Raw genomic sequence first — 23,508 nt, forward strand, 5'->3', positions numbered from 1 at the left:
ATCGCATTGTTCTAAATGAATGATGCTGTCAGAGTCCTGAAGAATGGCAAGGAGTTCTGCAGTCAAGTCTGGATATAATGAAAATGCCCTAGCAGTTTCCCAGGCTTCATCAGGGCAGCAGGATTAAATTTGAGCTCAAGTTTTGAAATGATAAAAAGCTGTTTGACTGAAGTTTCAATATGTTTATCACAAAAAAGCTGAAAGTACAAGATAACGTCTGCAAGAAATTTGGAAGTTGAAATGGGTATCAGAACTGTCTGAAAGGAATCTGCTGCAGCTGAACGTAACTCACGTTTCTACTGCCAAGAACCAGCACTGCACTTTTCTTCAGAATTATTTTTAACTAGTTTGGAAGTCATCCAGGTTTGACTCTCCCAAAAGCAATTTTGTAAATGTGAGAGGGGCTAACTGGGTTCTGATTCAAAAGACAAGTGCACCTGAATGTCTTTTGTACAGCTGTGAAAATCCACAAGATGGTCATCACTTATCATTCCTCTGTGGGACAGCTTACAGGAAATGCAATTTCTTCCAAAGGTGATGAAAGCCAGCAAGACATATCAAAGTTGGGCCAAGCAAATACATACACACCTATTTTCCTTTAGAAAATATTCAGACAATAAGGTGAATGAAAATGTACAACCAGAATCATTACAGACAGCTGCATATATCCAACAAAAATTACAGCTGCCACTTTAAACCCATCTAAACCATGTGTAAGTTCATTTGAAATTTACCATGAGATAAATGGGCTACTTCCACCTCATGATTGTTCAAATTTTATGAAACGAGGAAAACTAGAAGGCTTTATGTTAAACAATGAAGGATAAATTGTCAAAATACGAAATGGGAAATGTTTCAGATGACCCTTGCGTTGTAGCAAAAAAAAAAAAAAAATCCAAATATGTCTTTTCATATGACTTATATTGGTGTTGCCTTCTGCTATCATATTGAAATTAAAAATGCACCAGTCATTGATAAGATTCCCATTTAACAATAACATTTTATAGATTTCTTATGAAATTGACATGTTTGGCTAAGTAGAGTCAAATATAAGACTATCAGAGAGAACTGAAATATTTAATAGTGTTTTCAGCTTTTATAAACCACAGCTAGTATCTACTTTATTGGCTGTGAAGATTTCTTGTAAAGCCAATGTTCATCTTGAATAAACTATTTAGAGGAGTCATTTACCAGTTGGAGAATTAGAGATTCTAATTCTAATCCCAACTTTCCAATTGCTATCAAGTTTCCCTTATCAATAAGCTCAGGTTATTTACGAAAGTAACAGTCTCCCTGCCATTAACAGAAGTATTTGCTAACCCATTGTATAAAATATACTAGAATGTATCTCATGCATGATGTGATTATTGTCTTAACCATCTTCTCAAACTCAGAACAGGCAATGACTAAACAACCCAGCAGGTATGTGTATCAAAAAGTACCCCGGAGTTAGTAGACTGTTTTGTTGAGAGTTCACTTACGTTACTTAAATAATGGAAATGCGTTTCAAGGATTGACAAAGATGTAAAGAAGGCAGTAACCATAGTTTTTGTAAAATAGCCACATGATCGAGCGCTCAAGAGAGAAGAACCTCATGATAGCAATGTCTAGTAGACACCAGAATGAAGTTTAGCACTTGGAAGCTTGACGGGGATCCATGACAGAGTTTGTGAATCACTGTTCTAGTAGTCTACTGCTGAGTAACTTTACTCAGTTTGCCTCTTTTCTCCATATGTGATTTTTGTGCTTTTCTTTGTACTACTTACTGACTCCTTTATCTCTAATTAGAATTTGTAGGAGAGCCTCTGATAGTTTTTGTTTATTACCACTATTCCTGTCTGTGCAGATCTTTTATGTGTGGTCACACTATGGGCCATAGGCCAATCAACGTAAGGGCAGTTCCTGGATTAGGTGACAAGCATGGTCTCATCAGCGGTGTCTCTGGGGGCAGCAACAGTAGTTCACTTGTGTGGATGGAAGCACTTAGAAGGAAATGTTAAAATGAGGTTGAAGCTGCAACTGATTTTCTGAGACTTCGTTTATCTCCTTTATTTCCCACTGAATTATTCAAGAAAAACATTGTATGTGGGTGGTTGGAAATAATCCAACTGCGTTGATCAGGAGATTATCCAGAAATCTAAAATTATAAAAGTCAAGATATATCTTATTCATAGTGCCAGATCACTTATTTGTGATTAGTTGTAAAGGAGCATGTTACTCACATAATTGTGGAGAACTTACTGTATACCAGGCACTTTGCTAAGTGCTTCCATGGATTATCACATTTAACTTTTACCACAAAGCCCTCAAATACTTTGATAGGTTTAACATAATTATTGATACCATCAGTCTGATTCAGTTTTATCTATTGAAAGCAATAGAATCGTACCCATTTATTTGTTTAAATAAAATTGATAAAATATGGACCAATTGAATAAAGAACTGGAAGTTAAGCCTATTCGTATTATGATTCAAATAAACTTGTAAATACATTCATCTTTGTATGGTCTCCTCTTATAGTGAGACACATTTGTGAAAATGTCAACTTATCACCAAACTAGATAATTATTAATTCAGTTTTGAGTTACAGTAGATTTATGCTAGAAATCGGCAGTTCCTGGGGATGGGTGTGTGTGTGTGGGTGTGCGTGTGTGTGTGTGTTTCTGTGTATATATTGTAAACAAATGTTTTCTTTGTAATTTATTAAGCTGCATAACTTTAGGCAAGTAATTTTACTTCTTGAAAGATCAGTTTATTTATCAGTAAAATAACAATAATAATTCCTGCCTTATCTAACTCACAGGTTTTGGTGAGAAAAATACGAGGAAATTTATATTTAGAAACTATTGTAAATTGTAATATTATATATTATTAATATGCTACATTTATTGTGATACAAGGGCCAATATTTTGTTATTTCTTTCATTGATATTTATTTGTGCTAGGTTAGGTTTTGAAAAATTCTAATTAATCATAAATAATGAGGTCAAGGAAAGCAGTAAAATGAAGGAAATGAAACACAGAGCCCTAAAATATTAATATAAGACAAAAACATAAATTTACACATATAATTTAGGCCAAAAATCCTGAAGACTTACAATGTTAAAAAAAAGTGATATGACCTAATTTTCTCATATAACATTTTAAGATATTTCTTAAAATGAAACCATTATGTATCAATTCAATTTTCAGATTTTTAGCTTCTAAATTAATGCTTTAGAAAAGTATCTCTCTTTTAAATATTTTTGCAAATATCCTGCAGCATATTGAAATAGTAATCTGTTCCATGTTCATTTTTTCTTTTATTTCTATTTTCTTAGGTAATGCAAACTTCCTACTCCCTTTGATTTAAGAATTGTAAGGAAACTTTGCCAAAAGATAAATAATACATATTTTTAAAAGTTATGCTTGACCCAGTTGTGAACCAGCAAGAGGACAAGTTTGGAAACAATTTATAGACTATATTTGGATTAGTATCAATCTTTTATAATCTTTCTTCTCTCTTGATATAAGAGGATGCATACTATTCTATCGGTAGAGAATAATAAAGATAATATTGGCCACCAACTCTCTTCTAGAATCTGATCCAGTTTATATATTTCCATACCTAGAAAATTTCCTACTTATATATAGTATAGCTGAGTTACCATTGAAATCCATTCAATCCACCAGAAGTGATGTAAGTTAAACTCAGAGCTGGCTCCCCTAGATATATTTTTATATATTTTGAATTGTGCTTTTATTTTATTTTATTCTACAGTAAACTTTAAATACCCAGCTCTGGATATGAATCTTGCCTTTACCACCTAGAAACGATATGACTTTAGGCAAGTTTCTTCTTCAGTCTGTTTCAATTTTCTAACCTGGAAAATGAGTTAGTATAATGAATCTCACAGGATTGTCTATAGGATTAATTAAGTAGGTAATCTATAATCCATGTTAAGTTCTTAGCTCAAATTCTAACACACAATAAACATCAATTCATAGTTAACCATCCTCATTATTGCACAGCTCTGATCTGAATTAAATTGCTATTAAATTACTGTAAGTAGTCTCTTATGTTGGGTCCATCCTTGATGCCCTTTATGGCACTCCATGGGTTTCTCTACTGAAGCAGGGCCTATTTGGGCAACCATTGATCACCAAAACATACTTTAAATGAACCTTTCTCAAATAGACTATAACATATGAACAAGCCTTGTAGAAGATGATGTTGACACATCTTTACCTTTCCTTCTTCTTAACCCTCCAGCACCTTCTGAAATAAAACTTTTAAGCCAAGGTTGCTCCCTTCCCTTGATTGCCATCTGGATATCTAGAAATACCTGGTGCAGAGGTCAGTCTACATTTATCTGTTACTGCAATCATCAAAAAAGAGTTACCTGGGTCTGTTAAACATATGCCATTTTCTTGACAGGTACATTTTAGTCTTTCTCCTCTTTCCCTCATTCTGTCTCACTATTAGGAGTTTTTCTTGCTTTTTCTGGTGGTTTGCCCTCAGGTACAGATGTTCTTATAACTGTTTGTCCTTAGGAAGATCTAGCTTCTATCATATTTTGCTTAGCAGCAAAATCTACCTTATTTACAATTAAATGAAATGAGCAATCCTAACAGTAATAGAGTGCTTGAGCAAAACATTTGAGAATGTTGAGACTGTCACCAGTTTTTGTGTTTGTTTGTTTGTCCCTTCGTTAGGTGTTACTTTTTTCTTCTCTCACTGGAGATTTAACTTCTGTCTCTTGTTTATATCCTATTATAAAGGGGGAAGCAGAATAAAACAAAAAGGGCATCTTGATAGGGGAATTCAGTTAGAGATAATGGAGAATCCTGGGGGGAAAAAAACTTGTGTGTTATTGTGTGTTATTGTTTTTAAAATCAGAGAAATAATTATAACAGTGACAATGAATAAATATTACTTTTTACATTATATGTTGCAATAAAAAGACTGTCCAGAAAAAAAAGCAAAGCATATTGGATACAGTGTTTTAATTTAGTGAATTTATCTGAGGAGTTATCTAAAATAACAAATAATCATACCATGTAAGTACAGCAATGTATGATTTCTTTGGCTAAGAGAAGTTTAAAAAAATCAAGAAAATTATGAAATACTGTTGTTTTTAATTCTTCAGTCTCAGCTGTGGATGCCAAGGCATTATAAATTCAAAAAAATGCTATGAATACATTTATGTGCATACAGAAAATTTTCCCTGTTCTTCTTTGAGTTATACTGAGAAGATGAACTATGTAGCTTTGTGAAGCTTGGAAAAGAGAACTGAGCTATTTGTCATTCTTTCAGATAAGCTTTCTCTTCTGTGTTTTACACATGCTGAATACAATTGAGGTGTTTTTTTTTTTCTCATTACAACATTTTTAAAAACAAATGGTCTTTTGCAACATTTTTCCCCGTAGTATGGTTCATGAAAATGGCCTGTAGGATGCTCATCTATGTTATCTGGAAAAGGAGTTCAATGTGAAAATATGTTTAGAAAACTCTGGTTTAAACAAAGTTATATCCACTTCTCAGAGCTTTGTACATAATAATGGACACGGTGAATTTCTAAGAATGTGTAATAATCCTACTTACCTGACCATGTAATGCTTTTATTTTTTCCTTCAAATACCAGTAGGTCTTATTTCCTATGAAACAATCTTTTTGGAAACCCAATTAAAGGAGTCTTACATTATAATGATTATTTTCAGTCATTAGTTTGTAAAGATACAGAAGTTATTACCAATGATTTTCTAAATTGAATATTTATCAAATATACGAAAAAGCAACAATGGACAAACACTGAGATCCTATAAGGGACTGGTTACAAATTATTCTTATAGTAAAAAACTAACTGTGACTGGGAAGTCGCATAAAAGGGATTATGCCAGGATAATTATCCTGATAGAGGAGAGAAAAGAACAGATGATAAATTATAAAAGAGGGAAAACAATAGCAGAAAATGTCTCCCACCCTTAAAGGGCTTACAACTTACTGGAGGTATCCAAGCATTGAAGAGGAATGGGAGTTACCATGTGATGCAAACACTGAATGAGTAGAAAGATTAAATGAATTCTAAGATCCTTTCAGTCCCTTGTGATGGGGATTTGTGTGCAGGAAGCTGACAGAGAATAATAAATGATGGTAGGTAATCATGTGCTAACAGAGGTAATAAGGTATGATAGAAATAGAATACCATTCAGAAAAATGCAAGACTCTCAGGTGTCAGTATATACGTAGGCAAAAGGTTTAATTTTCCTGAGCCTTGATGCTTTAATCTGTCAAATGGCCCTAAGACTTGCTAGCCTCCTGTGAAAAGAATTGTCTGTAAAGTATGTTACCAAAAGTGTGAGATAAAATACAGTAATAATAATACTGTTTGTATATGCTGAAAGCACCTCTGGAAGAGTCAATATAATAATAATAATGACAATAGTTGTTTTAAGATGGGTTTGTGGGAGTGCAGGAAACTGGACAGATAAGAGACAGAGATGATGAGATTCAAACTTTTCTCTCTATATTTTTATGCTTTAAAAATTAGATAGTAGAAATATTATCTGTTCAAAAAATGTAATAGACAAGGTGTGATAAATAACTTTGGAATATTTCATCAGTGGAAGGAAAGGCCTACTTAACATTAATGTAGCTATTTTTTAATTTCAAAGAGCAGAGTGTCTAACTAGAACTAGATTTTATTTCTCTCTATGATGCAGTGGAAGGAGCACCCTTTGGACAATTTAAGAGATTTTAAAAATCTTGATCCCTGGCCGGGTGCGGTTGCTCACGCCTGTAATCCCAGCACTTTTGGAGGCGGAGGCGGGCAGATCACGGGGTCAGGAGATTGATACCATCCTGGCTAACACGGTGAAACCCCGTCTCGACTAAAAATACAAAAATTAGCCGGCCGTCTCAAAAAAAAAAAAAAAAAATCTTGATCCTAGCTCTTTGGAAATCTATTGGTCTAGGTATCAAATAAAAAACTTATCCTCACATTTTTCTCTAAAGAGAATGAGCAATCAATAAATATGGTCAATCTTTATTTCTTAACTCCAAGATATGCCCTACAAAAGTGACATGCAGTGGGGAACAAAATAGGGTATTTTATTAGAGCCTAGTTAATAGTCTGTGCTATAGAAGGATTCCAGGGACTTGTTACCTTGGTGCTATTATTACTAATACAATAAGGTCACAGCAACTTTGAGTTTAATGTCATCAAATAGATGGTTTAAATTTTGGATGCCTAGGAAACATGTGATCTTTTATCTTATTTTTTTAATTTTACCTACATTTTTTTTCTCCTGTGTTTTGGCCCTGCCGTTTACACCATATCTTGTCCAGAAAAATTGCCATTGGCCCAGCAAAGGATACAGTCAAGTTGATACAGATTTCATATAAATTAAATGGAAGAGTTGTGCTCCATCACTTTGACAACTAAATTACATGGAACTCAGCTGTAGATCAGGTGCTGGTTACTTTTCCAAATGGAGCTCGTGGTGGAGCAATCTCATTTGATACTACTAACAGTTTAGATGAGTTTAGATTTGGACATCCATTTGGATTCACTTTTAAATTAACTGATCAAAAATTTTAAGAATAAAGTGTCATACAGAAACCTTGCAAAGAGTCCTTTATCAAAGGATAAACATATATTCAGAACAACTAAGGGAACAATTTTTTTTAAAGACTATTACTTCTTCTACTTATCTTTTAATTATGCAAACATACCTACTGTGTGCATAATTTGTAAGTTAAAGAAGGCAGCAGGGTGAGTGGACAGAGTGCAGTACTTGGAGCTTAGAGGAAGTTGGTGGTTTTGTGTGTCTGCTGCAAGGGCTATTGGAATTGAACATGCCCTGAGTGCTTTATTACTTTCCTATGGTTGCTGTAAAAATAGCCAACAATGGCTTATAACAGACCACATTTATTATTTCACACTTCTGTAGGTCAGAAGTCTGGGTATCGTGTCTAGGGTAGGTCCTCTGCTTGGGCCAAAGTCAAGGTGTTGGCAGGGCCATTTGCCTTTCCGGAGGTTCTGAGGCTAAGTCTGCTTCAAGCCATTCAGGTTTTTGACTAAATTCACTCCCTATTGGTTGTGGGCCTAAGGTCCAGTTTCCTTGTTGACTGTCAGCAGGGGGGCTGGATTTTGGTTGGAGGCTGCCCTCATTCCATTTCGTGCTTTCCAGGTGCCCCTTCCTCTGTCTTCAAGCAGTGGGACGTGAAGTCCCTCCCATGCTTCAGATGTCTCTGACTTCCCCTTCTGCCATTTCTCTCCTGCTCCAAACAAAGCTCCTGCTTTGAAGAATTCATGCAGTGAGGTGATCCACTCAGATAATCCTGGATCATTCCTCTGTTTCTAGATCTATAACATTAATTACGTCTTAAGGACATATTCACAGGATCCGGAAATCAGGATTTGGACTTCTTTGCTGGTGGTGGTGAGGATTCTGTCTACCTTGGGTGGTGAATCCCAAAAGTTATAAGGAGTGAGTATTTCCAGAATATTAATTTTTGGGTGAACAGCTAACCAATGCTTTTGTTTCCATTTAATCTTTATCATCCCATACTAGGTTTTAAGAGAAAAGAGTTTGTTGGAGACTAAATCCTGCTATCATTTTGTGTTTCCTGCATGGTACATACAGGCTGCACCATGACTGTCTTACAGTCTCTGTCTTTAGAGAGGTTTCTACCTTTAGAGAGATTTACAGGCACTTTGAGAAGATAATTAACAATACTAATTGTCAATTGGTAGTATAGGTTCTTAATGCTCTAAAGGTATATATAGAGAGAACTTTTTGTGCTAGAGCTATGAGTCGGATTTCATGGAAAAGACTACTTTAGACAGCTTTAAAGTATACTTCAAACATGGAGAAATGAGAAAGAGAAACAGACAGACATTTCATAAACAATGAATAGCAAAAGCGTGGATATCAGGAAAGAGAAAACCTTCTTTGAGGGCAATTTTAATTGGAGAAGAAAGTTCTACTGAATGTTTTCTAGGGAATAATGGAGACTAGTTGGTGAGATTCTATTTCAGTGGTTTTCACATTTTTGGATTCAAGATCCCTTTATACTTTTTAAATGTGTTGAAAACCTCTGAGAAGTTTATGTTTGTTATATAGGTTATATATATGTATTAGTATTTATTGAGAATTGACTGAGAAAACATTTATATATTTATTAATTCATTTTAAAATAACCACCTCATTGCATGTTGCATGTTAAAATAAATTCTGTACTTTTATGAAAAATAATTATATTCCCACACTAAGATAATTTTGTGAGAAGAGTGACTTATTTTACATTATTGACAATCTCTTTGATGTTTGGCTTAAGACAGCTAGATTCTCACAACTACTTCTGCAGGCAATCTTTTGTGATAGCATATATCCTTTGGCCTCTAGACAGCACCATTGTATATTTGTGAGATGATGAAAAAGATTTTTGCCCTTGGCCCTCCTGAAAGAGTCTCAGGGACTACCAAATCTCCTTGGACAATACTTTGAGGACTTCTGTCTTATGTTGTCAACGAATACCTACTGAGCACCTACTAAGTGCCAGCACTGCTGTACGGGTGGGAAGTACAGGACAAACAAGACAATGACTCTGCCCGCACAATGTTTACTTTCTCATGAGAGAAGGAGGATTTTAAAGTAAAACAACTAAGATGATTTCAGATAATGATAGGTGTTATGAAGAAAATTAGACTGGTATTAGGATGAACTGTAGTGGAGATGGGGTTGGGTTGTTATTTAGAGCCAGATTAACGAAATTGGCTCAAGGCAGTGACTTTAAGTGAGAGTAGCAGGAAGTGCAGCCGTGTGAAGAGCTATGGAGAGCTGTCTACTTTGGGGGAACAGCTGGTACAAAGCACCAAGGTAAACTGAAGAGTTAAAGGAACAAAAGTGCCAACTGGAGGCAGAGAAAAGAAAGAAAATGAAACAGAGATGTGGGCAGAACCTGTTTTATTTGAGGCCTTGTAGACCATGGCAACCCAGGATTTGAATTATATTCTAAATATTATTTGAGGATTTGAAGAAAAGAATGATGTAATCTAATTCACATCTTCAAAACATCACCATAGTTGAGAATTGAAGAATTGGCTACAGAAGAGCAAGGAAGGGAGAGAGGAGATCTTTCAGGGGAGTGTCACGTTAGGGTCAGATGAAACCACAGAGGAAGTGCGGGCAGTCGTTACTTTCAAGATGAAGGTACAACTGACAAAACCAATACATTAATTTTCCTTTCAGTCTGATTAAAATCCATTTATCTATCTGACCATTTCTCTAACTTGTCAAGTTTCACTTTGAAATATGTTCCAGTATTTCAAGGTCTTAACACTCTTTCTAACTTTTGTCACACAGAAATTTAATGAGCATCCTCTCTCTTAGACATCATTGTAGCATATTAATCATATACTGTCCTAACTTACCTTATCAGCTTGTGACAATGAGTCTTTTCTAAAAAAACTTTTCCTGTATATTCAAAATGAAGAGTAATTAAGTTTATTTATACAAGCTAAAAATATAACACTCAGAATTATGTGTGCAAAATATTCGCTGCAAAGTATATTTTATTTCTCTTTTTCACTTCCCATCTGCCCCTTCCAAATACATCTTTGTCTTCTGGTTGTTGAGAGGTTGCAGGGTATTCATATTGTCTTATTGCTGGTACAGTAGGACGTTTGTGTATGACCCAGCTTTGTTTGTTAAGGTGCTTGAAGTAAGTAATATGCTCTCAATAAGACAAAAGCAACAATTTGGAAACAAAAGTGGAAATTAACAATGCTACTGGTTTCTCTTTAAAGAATTTATGTATTAGGCTTTCATTGTGAATAAACTCAGCAAGCAGCTACTCAAATGATGTGATCATATGGTCTAGGAATATACCCGTGGTCTCCAAAATGACTTCTCTATGACTCTTGGTAATATATGAAACTTAGTAATTAACACTTTCTACCATTTAAATCAAATAAATATTTTTATCTCTGTGAAAATTCAGGTATTCTTAAGAGAGGCTCACTGATCCTCACCCGAAAATTCATGCTTTGATTTTAATGGGTGTGGTTGCTGGTTTCTCTACGGAGAGCTGCTTTGACAGCTGCAAGATAAAAGAAGAAATAGTTGCTCAGAACCACAAGGAAAATGAATAGACATTGGAAGAAGAGGCATAGACAGTTTTCTCTGCCTGCGTCACCTCATTGCCTTGGCTTTTCTTGTCTTCCTTCTACCTTATCACGACCTTCTTTACCAAATTGTGATTTAGCTTAGAGGAGAAGCATGTTTAAAGAGTTGTAAGACAGGTTTTCTTTTCTAACTCTCCATCAGAATATTACTTACTTCTGAGACTGATTTTCTTATTTATAAGAAAGGAGATTTATAACACTGTCAGCTATCTGTGTGAAGAATTATGTACATTTCAAATTCTCATTTTTTCATATGTATAGAACATTTTATGGTCTTCAGTCCTGTGATATACATATATGTGTGTGTGCATGTGTGTGTATATATATATATAGCATATGTGTATATATATACACACACACATATATGTACTGTCTTTTAAAATTTCCATAGTTGGCTGGGTGTGGTGGCTCTTGCCTGTAATCCTAGCACTTTCGGAGGCTGAGGCGGATGGATCACCTGAGGTCAGGAGTTCAAGACCAGCCTGCCCGACATGGTGAAACCCCGTCTCTGCTAAAAATACAAAAATTAGCCAGGCATGATGGCGGGTGCCTGTAATCACAGCTGCTTTGGAGGCTGAGACAGAAGAATCGCTTGAACCTGGAGGGCAGAGGTTGCAGTGAGCTGAGATTGTGCCACTGCACTCCAGCCTGAGCGAAAGAGCGAAACTCCATCTCAAAAAAAAAAAAAAAAAAAAAAAAAATCAGAGTCACTCTGGTTAGGCTTATTTCCCTACCCCTTTGGAATATTAGTAAAACTGAGGCTCAAAAAACTAATGCACAAAGTCATATGGATAAAAAGTGATATCTAACCATTTGTCTTCAACTCTTCCCACTATATCATGTTGACATTTATTACCATGTTCTAGATAAAAGCTTTGTTAGAACTATTAACATTTCACATATTTTAATGTCTCAAATTTTGTTTCTCTTTTTGTACAATCATTTGTGCTCCTAGAGGAAAGCAAAGACTTAGTCTAATCTCTGTCAAATGGAAATAGACTAATGTTACTTACTATGAATAAGAGAACATATCTCTGTCCCTAGCAAGATGTCTGTGGCTAAGGGATTACCCATAGTGAATAGAACCCAGGATCTATGAGGCAGGGCTACCTGGAGCATATGACATAAGGTACACCACTTTATGGTACACGATGCACCTTATCTGAACTTGATAGCTTATATCCTTGAAATTATTTAGCAAAGCTTGATGCTGGGCAAGATCTTTAATCCATATGAGTCTGATTTGATAATCTAATCCTCACATTTGTCGGTAAATAATACAATTATAATATTCTGAAGGAATCTCAAGTACAAATACCAAAGATAAGATGCCTTCCCCCCCCTTACCCAGGTTGAAATGTTACTGATAAAATATGTTGGTAAATAGTCTCAGTCTCCCTACGGCACTGCTGAAATCAAAGCCACCCTTAAGCAGTGAAGATGCCTGATTTAATTTCAGTAGTTATAAATCAAAATTAAGCCATTAAGCCTACGAAACTGGACCCATAAATGGCTGCAGAGAATCCAGCTGTGTTTATTCTAAAGGCACTCCCAGATCAATTTGCATGGAGGTGATTTGGCTATGAGATAAGGGAACTGTCTTCCAGCCCCATCAGTTAGAACAGTCACCAGGATCTAAAGTACCCAATCAGGAGAATACCCAGCAATTAATTTTTTATAAGCCAAGGAAAGACTGTATTGCTAAAATGTAGAATAAAGCCTTTATTTTGTAATGATTACTTTTGTTCCATAGAGCATTTTCTGGATTAAATATGAAGATTGGGGATAAAAGGATTAACCGATTTTACCTCAAAGTCAGTAAGATAAAGAATGTAACCTCCACCTGCTCATAATCAAATCAATTGATTTGTTCTTTGGTAGAATTGGTTTGGTTTTCTTTTCCCTACCTTGAGTTTAACCAAAGGATATGCTGCTTCTTCGATTCTGACTTTGTAGAGATGAACAGAGATAAATCAGTTATCTTGAGTGTTCAACTTTAAATGGACAATCCTCAGACTTAGAAATAATTATTTCAACTAACAAATATTGAAGGTTATGGAGACACAAAGATGGAAAGATTCCAAGGAGTTTTATTATTTACATCAAATGTTTTTTGTAGTATACAGCTTAGAAGTTGACTCATTTATGGTTTAATTCCAACTGTTATATATTCACCCATACATTAAGAGGGAAATCGATGCAAAAAGGTAAAATAACATGCCCAAACAGACATAATATGTAAATGTAAGAGACAATGCTAGAACCTACCTTTTCCCCTCAAATTTTTGGAATCTTTTCTTTCTAGTCTAATCCATTAATTTACAAAGTTTAATTATATTCAAGTAACAATTCATATGTTTCTATTTGGTACCCATTATTGTAAAATGCCATTAAACATCACTTGCTAAATCATACACAAGTTAGTCCCTAAACCTCAAAATAAAATGCTATGGGCTGGACGTGGCAGCTCACACTTATAATCCCAGTGCTTTGGCAGGCCAAGGCAAGAGAATCCCTTGAGGCCAGGAGTTTGAGACCATCCTAGACAGCATAGGAAGACCCTATCTCTACAAAAAATAAAAACAATTAGCCGAGCATAGTAGTGGATACCTATAGTTCCAGCTACTCAGGAGGCTGAGATAAAAGGGGGACATGATGCCAGGAGTTTCAGGCTGCAATAAGCTACGGTTGCACCACTGCACTTCAGCCTGGACAACAGAGTGAGATTCTGCCTCTAAAATAAACTTAAAAATTAATTAATTAATTAAATGCTATGAAGTATATTTTAGGTTACAGACATATCTGCAATTTTGAAAATATACCAACTTTCTGAAGTTGAGTTAGTAATATAGATATTAGGTCCTAGTTACCATCTCTTTATTTTCCCTTCATATTTTCCTTTGTAGTTAGTGGTTGCAAACTGCATTTTAATGCAGAAATATCAGAGTTCATTGATTCAACGTATTTATTTCAGTAGTACAGTTATGCCATTTTTGCATTTGTGGTCACACATTTTGTTCCTTGCCAGTTTATTTGACCTTTGCACGCAATTGTAGGCAGGAAGAAGTCCAAAAGTCCCTAGGTATAGTGGACCAAAGGACCACAGTTATATTCTAAAAAAACACCTCCAAGAAGTCAGGAGGCAGCTAGGGCAAGTTGTTTAACATCCGACTCTTACTGTCAAGTGGAGCTGGCCTTTACCACACCAGTCTCCAATCTTGGCACCTCAGTCCACCTCCTATAGTTATTCTGTTAGCATTTAGTATTTAGCATGTTGGCATTAAGCACTCTGTTTCTTTTAATTACTCTACCAAAATCTGCTCACAGGATCTATATTTTTCCTTTTGTACTCTCTCCTTTGGATTTTTGCCTTTTAAATCTACTTTCTCCTGTGATACGAAAAACCTTGGCCTATCAGAAACTATTCAAGTGTCAGCATTCAGCAGCAAAATGGGTTTAGGGGAATGGGGCAGGGCTTACAGTAAGTTTCCTGACTTTGCATCCAGTAGGTATTTTTCTGCTCCACCCATCAATAACATTGACACAGTCACTGATAATTTAGTTCTTCCCATTTACAAACTTCACTTAAAGTTTTGTGTCTTCCCACATTGCTCTTTTTAAATTAAATACACATTCATAGATTGTCACAGATTGGGATGCAGGGCCAATAGTCACAAAATGAACATTTTGACTGATAGATGAAGAAACAATGATTGATGGGGTGCTTTCCTGTTGTACTAACATGTAAAAGCTGACAAGAACAGATCAGAGGAGGTGTGAGCAATTGTTTAAATGCAGTACCCACAGAGTGAATCACACTACCCAAGGGGAAAAAGAGAAAATGAAAAAAAAAGCCCTCCCCAATTTTTAATCTTAGGTCATTATTGCTGGCAAATCTAACGAGATTACAAAAATAGCTTTTTGTTGATGGATCATAAAATAGGGACAAACTTGTGGTAGATGATTGATTTTGATTCTCTGTTATATCATGTTTGAATGTGGCTTTCACACTCAGATTAGAATTTTAAACATGTCTGGGAGTTAAAAACAAATAGAAGTTATGAAAAAAAATCTCCACAGAGTAGCTTCTTCAGCAGACTTAAATGTTTTAACCTTGAAAAGATAAATCCAGAACAATCGAAAAACAAGCACGTAATATTACTGTTAACATACAACACATAGCATGTTAGTGTGTTATCACAAAGTAACAATAAAATAGAAACCACTAGAAAATAAAAAAGGAATTATGTTCAAATCAGGATGACATAATGATTCAATCTTTAATCATATTCAAAGGCATTTTATTCCATTTATGAAATAGAGCCTGCTTTTCTTATAGAGGATTATTCAGATAATGTTTACCAAGACATTTTTTTTCTGTAAAATTTCTTCGTTAACTATGCTTACTTGGAAAATAAAAGAAGGAGGGGAAATTAGCAAGGATTAGATAGAATCGGGTCTTTGTTTATAGCCTCAAGTCAATTCATTTGCCACTTTTTGTTTTCACACACAGACATATCTCCCCAAGACAGCCTGAATCAGTGCAGGATATAAACTAAAGGATTTTCAGATGAATATAACTACCATGTAGTTGGCTTTAATGTATATACATATAAGCTAAATTGTGTATATTTGAAAGGACTTCACAGATGAGTCTTAGTATTCATCTTAGAATAGGGAATGGGAGCTGTTGGGCTACAGTTTTAGTTCAGGAAGAGAAAGTGAATGAGAAATTTTCTATGGAAGCATCCCTGAGTCAGCCCTCGGGGTTGTTATGAGCACAAGAAGACTGACTAACTAAAGAGATCTGGTGGTATGTGGCGAGGGCAAGAGTCCTAAAAGGAACGGATGGTTGCCCAGTGCTCCCTTTTGTTTTCTTGGTTCAATCTGCCGATTCTATATAATGCAGCATTGTTCTGCGCTGCAAAAGCAGCAATTCTGATCGTAAAAGAATAGAAAAGCATTACAAATCTTTGCAATGGCATTTCAGAATAAAACTGCTCATGTACATTGTTTCCACAGATGAAAATAAGACCATTTTATCCTTCCTAAAGAAATAAACATTTGAAGAGTTTTAAAAATTTCTTTAACTTCAGTGTTTAAAAAATCTCATTTATTTGAATTGCTATCAAAATGTCTTATGAGATACCAGGTCAATCTGAACCTGTTATCGCAGAGACTTAAGCCTAAAAACACTATTCTGAGATCATACATTTCCACTTACGTGTAATACGGTTTTTCAAGTGCTATACGGTCCGCAAGCCCAGTTCTATGTTCCTGAGATTTTCTTTCCCCATGTCAGATACCGCCTTTATTTTTCTGTTTACTTTTAAGTTAAGAAAGTTTACTTCTAATCATCACTTAGGGTATAAAATCAGTGATGCATAACTCTCTTCACAGCTTTGAAAACTGTGTATATAATTTGCCTATAAAGAAATTATGGCCATTTGAGATTCCCGTCATGCCTCCATCTAAAATTCAGTCATTAACTTTTGGAGTATTACAAGAAAATGTCTTTAGAAAAAAATGTCACTACAAGGTAGGGAGGTTTTTGAAACAGCATCCTAAATTTAACACTCTGCTTAATCATCATTTAATCTGTTGTACCCGATGAGGGGGCAGGTATTTCACATGGATAATACTGAGAGCACAGTGGTTCAGTGATTCTCATGGTTAAAGGAAAAGAACCGGGAGGGGAGTGGTTTATTTAATATCTATGTGTGTTTGGAGAAGAGAAAATCAAGAGAAGTACTTAACATATTTTATCTTATTTGGCTTGTGTCATTTATACCAAATAAATTATCATTTTGAAGCGTGGAGTTTGATCAGGTCTGTGCTACAAGATGACACTTAGGATAAGAGTTCTCCAGTGCAGATATGTACTATATGCCTACACAAATATATGTTCTCAAAGCCACTTATTAGAGACACATTACAGTTCACTTCAATTACACTTATTCTCAAACCCATGGATGCATGTGACATCTCTGAGTAAAGAGCCAGAGAAATCCAGAGACTTGCAAATGTTTTTCTGTTCCCACCAACCAAATCTCATGTGCAAGGCTGTGATGGCTTCATGGTATGATGGATTAGAGAATTCAACATTTTGTTGCCTCTGGATGGTTTTCATTCTGTACATAAAGAGGACTATCACAATTTCATAGGTCTGCGTGCTGAATCATTCATAGTATGGGCCATCAAATCCATATTTATGAATGTCTGGAATATTCTATTTTATAACACCATGCTTTTCATCATGTTTTGCATTTCAGGTTATGTACATATTATTGGCTAGCCTAGCAGCAAATTTTACAGGTTGGAAAGTTGGGTTTGAATTGAAATTTGATGTGAAAATGAAATGTTGACATCACGGCATTCTGTTTAGAGTTGTTATTCAAAATACAAGCTTAAGGCAGGCGGATCACCTGAGGTCAAGAGGTCTAGACCAGTCTCGCTAACATGATGAAACCTTGTCTCTACTAAAAATACAAAAATTAGCCAAGCGTAGTTGCGGGCACCTGTAATCCCACCTACTCCCGGGGCTGAGGTAAGAGAATTGCTTGAGCCCAGGAGGCAGAGGTTGCAGTGAGCCGAGATCGCACCATTGCACTGCAGCCTGGGTGGCAAGAGCGAGACTTCGTCTCAAACACACACACACACACACACACAAATAAGCAAACAAAAACAAGCTGATGAGAAGCCCCAGATGGGTTTATAAAGTTGAAAGTTGTCAGCTTTTGTTTTCTCATTTCAAAATAACTCCTTTTTTAGACAAAGCAGTGTATGACAGTCTTAAAGGTAATTTGTTTCCTACATTGGACTATCTTCTAGACACTTTGGAGAACACAGAGATGGAAAGAACTCCCTCTTTTGCTACCTAAAAGCTTATTGAGTGATCATGTGGTACAACATATGACAGTGCAAGACCAAGCAACCATGCTAAACTTAGATTAAAGATATAGACCAAAGACTTCTAGCTGGGAAATCTGGATAGCTTCATAGAGAATGTAACTTTGAGCTGGGCCTTTTTATACAGAGAATTTAAAGGATGGAGTCCAGTTATTTATATAGACTTGGCATTTAGAGTAAAATTGTCTTGGTGTATGCAAGTGATTACCTATATTGATTTGTAGTGGTGATAATTGAAATCTTTGAGGGTGATGGAATTATAAAACTGGTTTCGTTTTGATGGTTGAAATCTTTGAGGGCAATGGAATTGTAAAACTGGTTTTCTTTTCAAGCCTGTTATTTTAGTTTGGCTTCCAACATTTCTGAAAGAAGAGATAAAATAAGGACCATAGGACTGTACAGTTTTCTTGTGTCTCTCCAGTGATATTTTGTTTCAATTTGTTTTTTAATATAACAAACTTACATGTATTAAATTTAATTGAATCTTGATTTAAAAGGTTTTGAGGTGGATCTCAATGCATGTCCTAAAATAGAATAACTTGATTCCCCTGACTCATGCTCCCGGAACTTAGATCCAATTGCAGAAAACCCTACTATTAGTAGTAAAGGGGTATTTATATTTATTTTTATAAGTCTCCAGATTGGAAAAAGAATCCACTTAAATGTGTTTGGAGGAAGCAAGCATAGCTTAGTGTGATGCAACAAAAAACCTGAAAGACAACACCTTGTTAGAAAGCACCAAACTAAGTGATTAGCAGCCGCAAGCCCATGGTGCTTTCTGGTGGCCCTGAAGATTTTGGACTGATGGTGTAATCAGTATTCTTCTACTGGATTTTGGACTAGTTTTACTCTTGAGAGTGTTTGGAAGATGGAGGCCCTTGCTGTACAGCATATAAGTTGGCTTTAAACAAAAATAACAACAAAAAATGTCCATTGTCATACTGAAAAGAAAGTCCCTGAGAAGACAAGGGATACTGTCTCCTATTGCTTTCATCTTTGTTAGAGCATGAGAAATCCTTACTGATTGCAGCAAAAACCTGGCTGTAACTGGATTCTGTGGATACAGGGGCAGGCAAAACAAATCAATTTCTTCTACCCACCCAGTCCCGCACCACTCTGTTTTAGAGAGGTGAAATTCTTTTAAAATGAGCACTGAGGGAAGCATTGAGAGAGGACATAAAAAGAGTAAGTATGCAATAATAAGGTATATAAGGAGGGCTCTGTAGGGAGGGTTCTATTTGTTGCTAGGCCATTAAGATTAAGTCATTCGAATAAAAACAAGTGAATGCATGAGCCTATGTTTTAACAACAGGTGGTGGTGATGTATTGATATGGGGAGACCCAGGATGCCACAAGCACTTGGGGACCCCATGGACTATCCTCAGGGACAGCATTAGTCTCAGGAAAAGAAACGTTGGGTTAGGGTTCTGATTTGTGCATTATCCAGAAAGAGATGGAAGTGAAGTGGGTAGATTAATACATGGGAAAAACAGCGACTTCTGGACTTTTCCCTTCCCAGATTACCTCTATCTCACCTAGCCAACGCTCTACTATAAAGGAGAAGGTAAAAATCTGAGAGATTCTAACAGGAAACCATACATTTTACCTATTAGTGCTAAATTTTAGTTCTTTCAGGCAATGCCCTCTATCTCGATATAAAGAAGAGGATATCTGGTGATCAGAGGGAAGAGTTTGATCTCCACAGTTGCCTAAAGCCTCACGTGAGTGTCCTTGAGTGTTTCCCTACCAGATTCCTCTCCTTCCAAAGGGAAAACTTAGTTTCTCTTGCCTGTGTTTGTCAAAACTGCCTTGGTCTCCTGCAGAGAAATACTTTGAAACTAAATGGGGACATGTTCTACCAATTCACACAACAACCTCAACCCTAACGTGGTTGCCCAATCTAAAATTAAATTTAAAAAGCCTCTGCATATCCAAAATAGCTTTCACAAAAACTGCACATTAAAGTCATGCATTTTATTTCTTAGTGCCCACTCTGAGTCTTACTGACTTTTATTCAGCATGTCATTCTTAATAAGCTTGGTTATCTGGTTTCCCAGCCCACGACAGATTAGAAACAGCAAAGGGGAAGCTGAGAAGAGACACAGTGACAGCCTAAGTGACAGCTGAAAGCCTGACATTGAGGGAGGAGAGAAAAAAATGATAAAGCAGGCATAGAAATATATAACCACATGGTACAGTAATGAATGCTCACAGAGATGACCCCTGAATCATCAGGAGAAAAAAAAGATAGTATTATGTTTAGAGGCATCTATGTAGGAAGACAGGAATGTAGCAGTTAATATATTTTATGAAGATTTCTATCTAATATTTAGGTTTAAATGGGCATAAGCTTCAGGCACAGAGAAAATTCAGTTCTCCAGAATTGCTCCTTCCCAGGAAATGCCCAGGTAAATGAGGTATTACTAATCCCATCTTTAAATACTCTACTGACTTTTTCCTGTAATTTGGTTGTAAATAGTGTCAATATTCACTGGTTTGCAGATATTACCTTGTTATCAGAGGAAACAAACCAAAAGCAATTCTAATAAAAGATGTGTTCTCTTTCAATTCGACTCTAAGCACTTTGAGTCCAAAGTTGAGGCAATTGATAAGTCAGCAAAGGAATACCTAATTATGGAAGTATAAAGAGTTTTGCATCTTCCTCCCAACATAAACTTTAGAGAATTGAATTGAAGCTTAAGCACAGGGTTTCATTTTTACCAAATTCAACAAAATAGCTACTGGCACTCTGAGGACATTAATTCCCATTTACATGCATAATACAAAAGATGCCTTGACCTAATCAACCCATCACCGTGCATTTCCATGCATCTAGAGAGAAAGTCTTTGCTTCATTGGCTTGGCAACAGTCTCTACCCGTGACCTTTAACGCTATTATACTTTCCCTGGAGAGAGAATCGAGATGTGGTGGACACAGCAGAATCAAGGCTCTTTCTAAGAAATTGAATTTGAAAGCAGGGTTTTGTTGGATGTCGATTTTTACTTGTAGTTTTAATGTGGTTTTATGTAGCATTTTATAGATTGTTTTCTTTAAATTGCTTCCATTTATTAAAGAAGACAAGCAGCAGTGTTTTTGCAGATGGGCAGAGGGCCTGAAACAAGAAAGGTGATTTTCTCCTGAGTGAGGCTGGCATGATCTTGTACCTAGTGACATAGTTCCCTTTCAACTGTCTAAAATATTATTATTTCCCTTCAAAGTAGCCCCTTTTAGAAAGACTCGAGAGTGTGAGAGGAATTTGCTGCAATTTCTGGTTGCAACATCAACTATTTTTTATGAGAAACTGGAAATCTAAGTTTTTATTTGAAACCTAACATGTATAAATGTGGATAACAATTTCATTTTTAAAAATGTACTATGTTTGCCAAATAAAACATTCTGCCAACCAGTTTCTAAAAGCCAACTTAAATATATTAAAAAAAAAAAAACAACTCTTTAGTTGTTTTTTTTTTTTTTTTTTTGCTAGAAGGCTACTGGGAAGGTTATGAGGGTTCAGCTTTAAACCTGGAGAAGTGTATTTCTAGTTGTGGCACCATAGACAGCAGAAAGAGAATCAGTTCAGGAGAGAGGTAAGTAGCTCCAAGCCCCTGAAATTGTACTTTAGAGAAAGCCTGTCTAGTTTCAAGATTACCTTTAGAAGCAAGATCTATATTTTTGATGTGGTTAAACTTGAGTGTAGGAAAAAAAGTAAACTACAACAAGTATGTAGGCCCTGATGATATTGGAAACATGGACATTAAAACCAATTTGCTACCATTTTCCAGGTGCAAATGAGACATTGGGGTTTGATGATGCAAAGATGATGCATCAGCTTTTAGGTTCAAAATAAGAACATGGTACAAGTTATTCAGTTAGTATTTTCAATACGATACTGACAGGATGAAACAAAATTAGACAAATTAATTGTAAAATGGATTTGAGGAGAGAAGAGACTAGAGACTGCTGAAGTTATTTGTGCCTGAACTTACGGGATCCTATACTCATTGGAGGGTATTGAGAAGAGAGGTAAAGGGATAGAAATTATATATTCCAAAGAAAAAGGTGATGAATCCAAATGAAAATAAAGACTGGAAAAAAACAGATGACTCGTTTTCAAGCCTTAGCAATGGAGATAATGGTGGTGTCAATAAAGTAGTTTGTGGGAGAAAAAATAGTTGTAATTGGGGTCTTACAAAGTTGAAAAGGGTAGGATATCCAGACAATATGGCAGTAAGGTCAAATCAGGAAACTAGTGACATGCAAAACTACTGAACATTCCTGAGTGTGTTGGCTTTAAATCCACCTAGTGATATGCTTAATTTTTAGAGAGACTGTAGAAGGCTAAGGGCTAGATCTTGTTATGTGATGGCAATTACAGAGCAAAAGAAAAACAGGCATATCAAAGAGAACAACCAAAATAGCATCTTAGAAGTTAGGATGAAAGAAAGTTAATTGAAATAATAATAAAAATAATAATTTTGTTTAAGTGAGATGTGTAGTTTTAGTATATAAACTGGCTTCATGCCTCTTTAGGAGAGAAACAAGCCAAAATTGAATTTATAATAATGTTTGGAAAGTCATATTATGAAAAGCAACTGAATATTCCATTTGACTACTTTTATTTCTTAATGGTGTAGCTATCATCTAGATCTCCAAGTTCAAATTCTCTGGTTCATGTTCTGTTCACTTCTGTTAACAAGGACAGGGTGATGTTCCCAATACTCTTCAAGTATAAGTAATATGTAAGCAAAGAAACTTGCAATTTTATGAAAACTAAACATGCCAATTTAGCTTTATCTAAAATAAAGTATAGGAAACTTGAAAGAGAAAGTAAGATTTCAGGGTTTTACCTTAACAATCTAAACTGGGGAACTTGGCAAAGACTATATCTTCATGTTTATCATAATCTACAATTGACGCATATTAAATAATCCATGTAGTTGCTTAGTGATTATCAGTATGTGTCAATTTATGGCCACCTTCGAGGTAGAAAGAGTTAGTTGAGGAACAACTTATCTGCAGTAAGACAGATACCACCACCCATTATTACATATTTCTTCATTCAATTTTTCTAAAATTTTATTTTTACAATTTATTGCATTTTCCATTTTTTGAGACAGGATCTTGCTTTGCCACCCAGGCTGCAATGTAGTGACATCATCACAGCTTACTGCAGTTTTGACCTCCTGGACTCAAGAGATCTTCCCACCTTAGCCTCCTAGTCGCTGGGACTACAGGCATACACCACCATGCCTGGCTAATTTTGTATTTTTTTGTAGTGATGGGGTTTCAACTTGTCCAGCCTTGTCTCGAGCTCCTAGACTCAAGCAATCCACCTGCCTCTGACTTGGCCTCCCAAACTTCTGTGTTATGTGCAAGGCTACACTACAAAGTACTGTACTGAGATCATTCCCCCCATGTCTCATAATT

The 23,508-nt window shown here is 35.8% G+C and overlaps 1 protein-coding gene across 38 annotated transcripts in view; it reads left to right on the forward strand.

The window, feature by feature from the left end:
- NRXN1 (neurexin 1) overlaps positions 1-23,508 on the forward strand; it is a 1,121,298-nt gene that overhangs the window by 325,165 nt on the left and 772,625 nt on the right. Inside the window, exon 1 of one of the 38 annotated variants that reach the window (XM_054548182.1) lies at positions 3,330-8,472. The exons of the other annotated variants lie outside the window; for them this stretch is intronic. The gene's annotated coding sequence lies outside the window, so the exon portion shown is untranslated. Of the gene's footprint in view, positions 1-3,329; positions 8,473-23,508 lie in introns of those variants that run through there. 38 annotated transcript variants of the gene reach the window in all.

Source organism: Pongo abelii, chromosome 12 (assembly GCF_028885655.2).
Source record: "Pongo abelii isolate AG06213 chromosome 12, NHGRI_mPonAbe1-v2.0_pri, whole genome shotgun sequence".
Lineage (NCBI taxonomy): Eukaryota > Metazoa > Chordata > Mammalia > Primates > Hominidae > Pongo > Pongo abelii.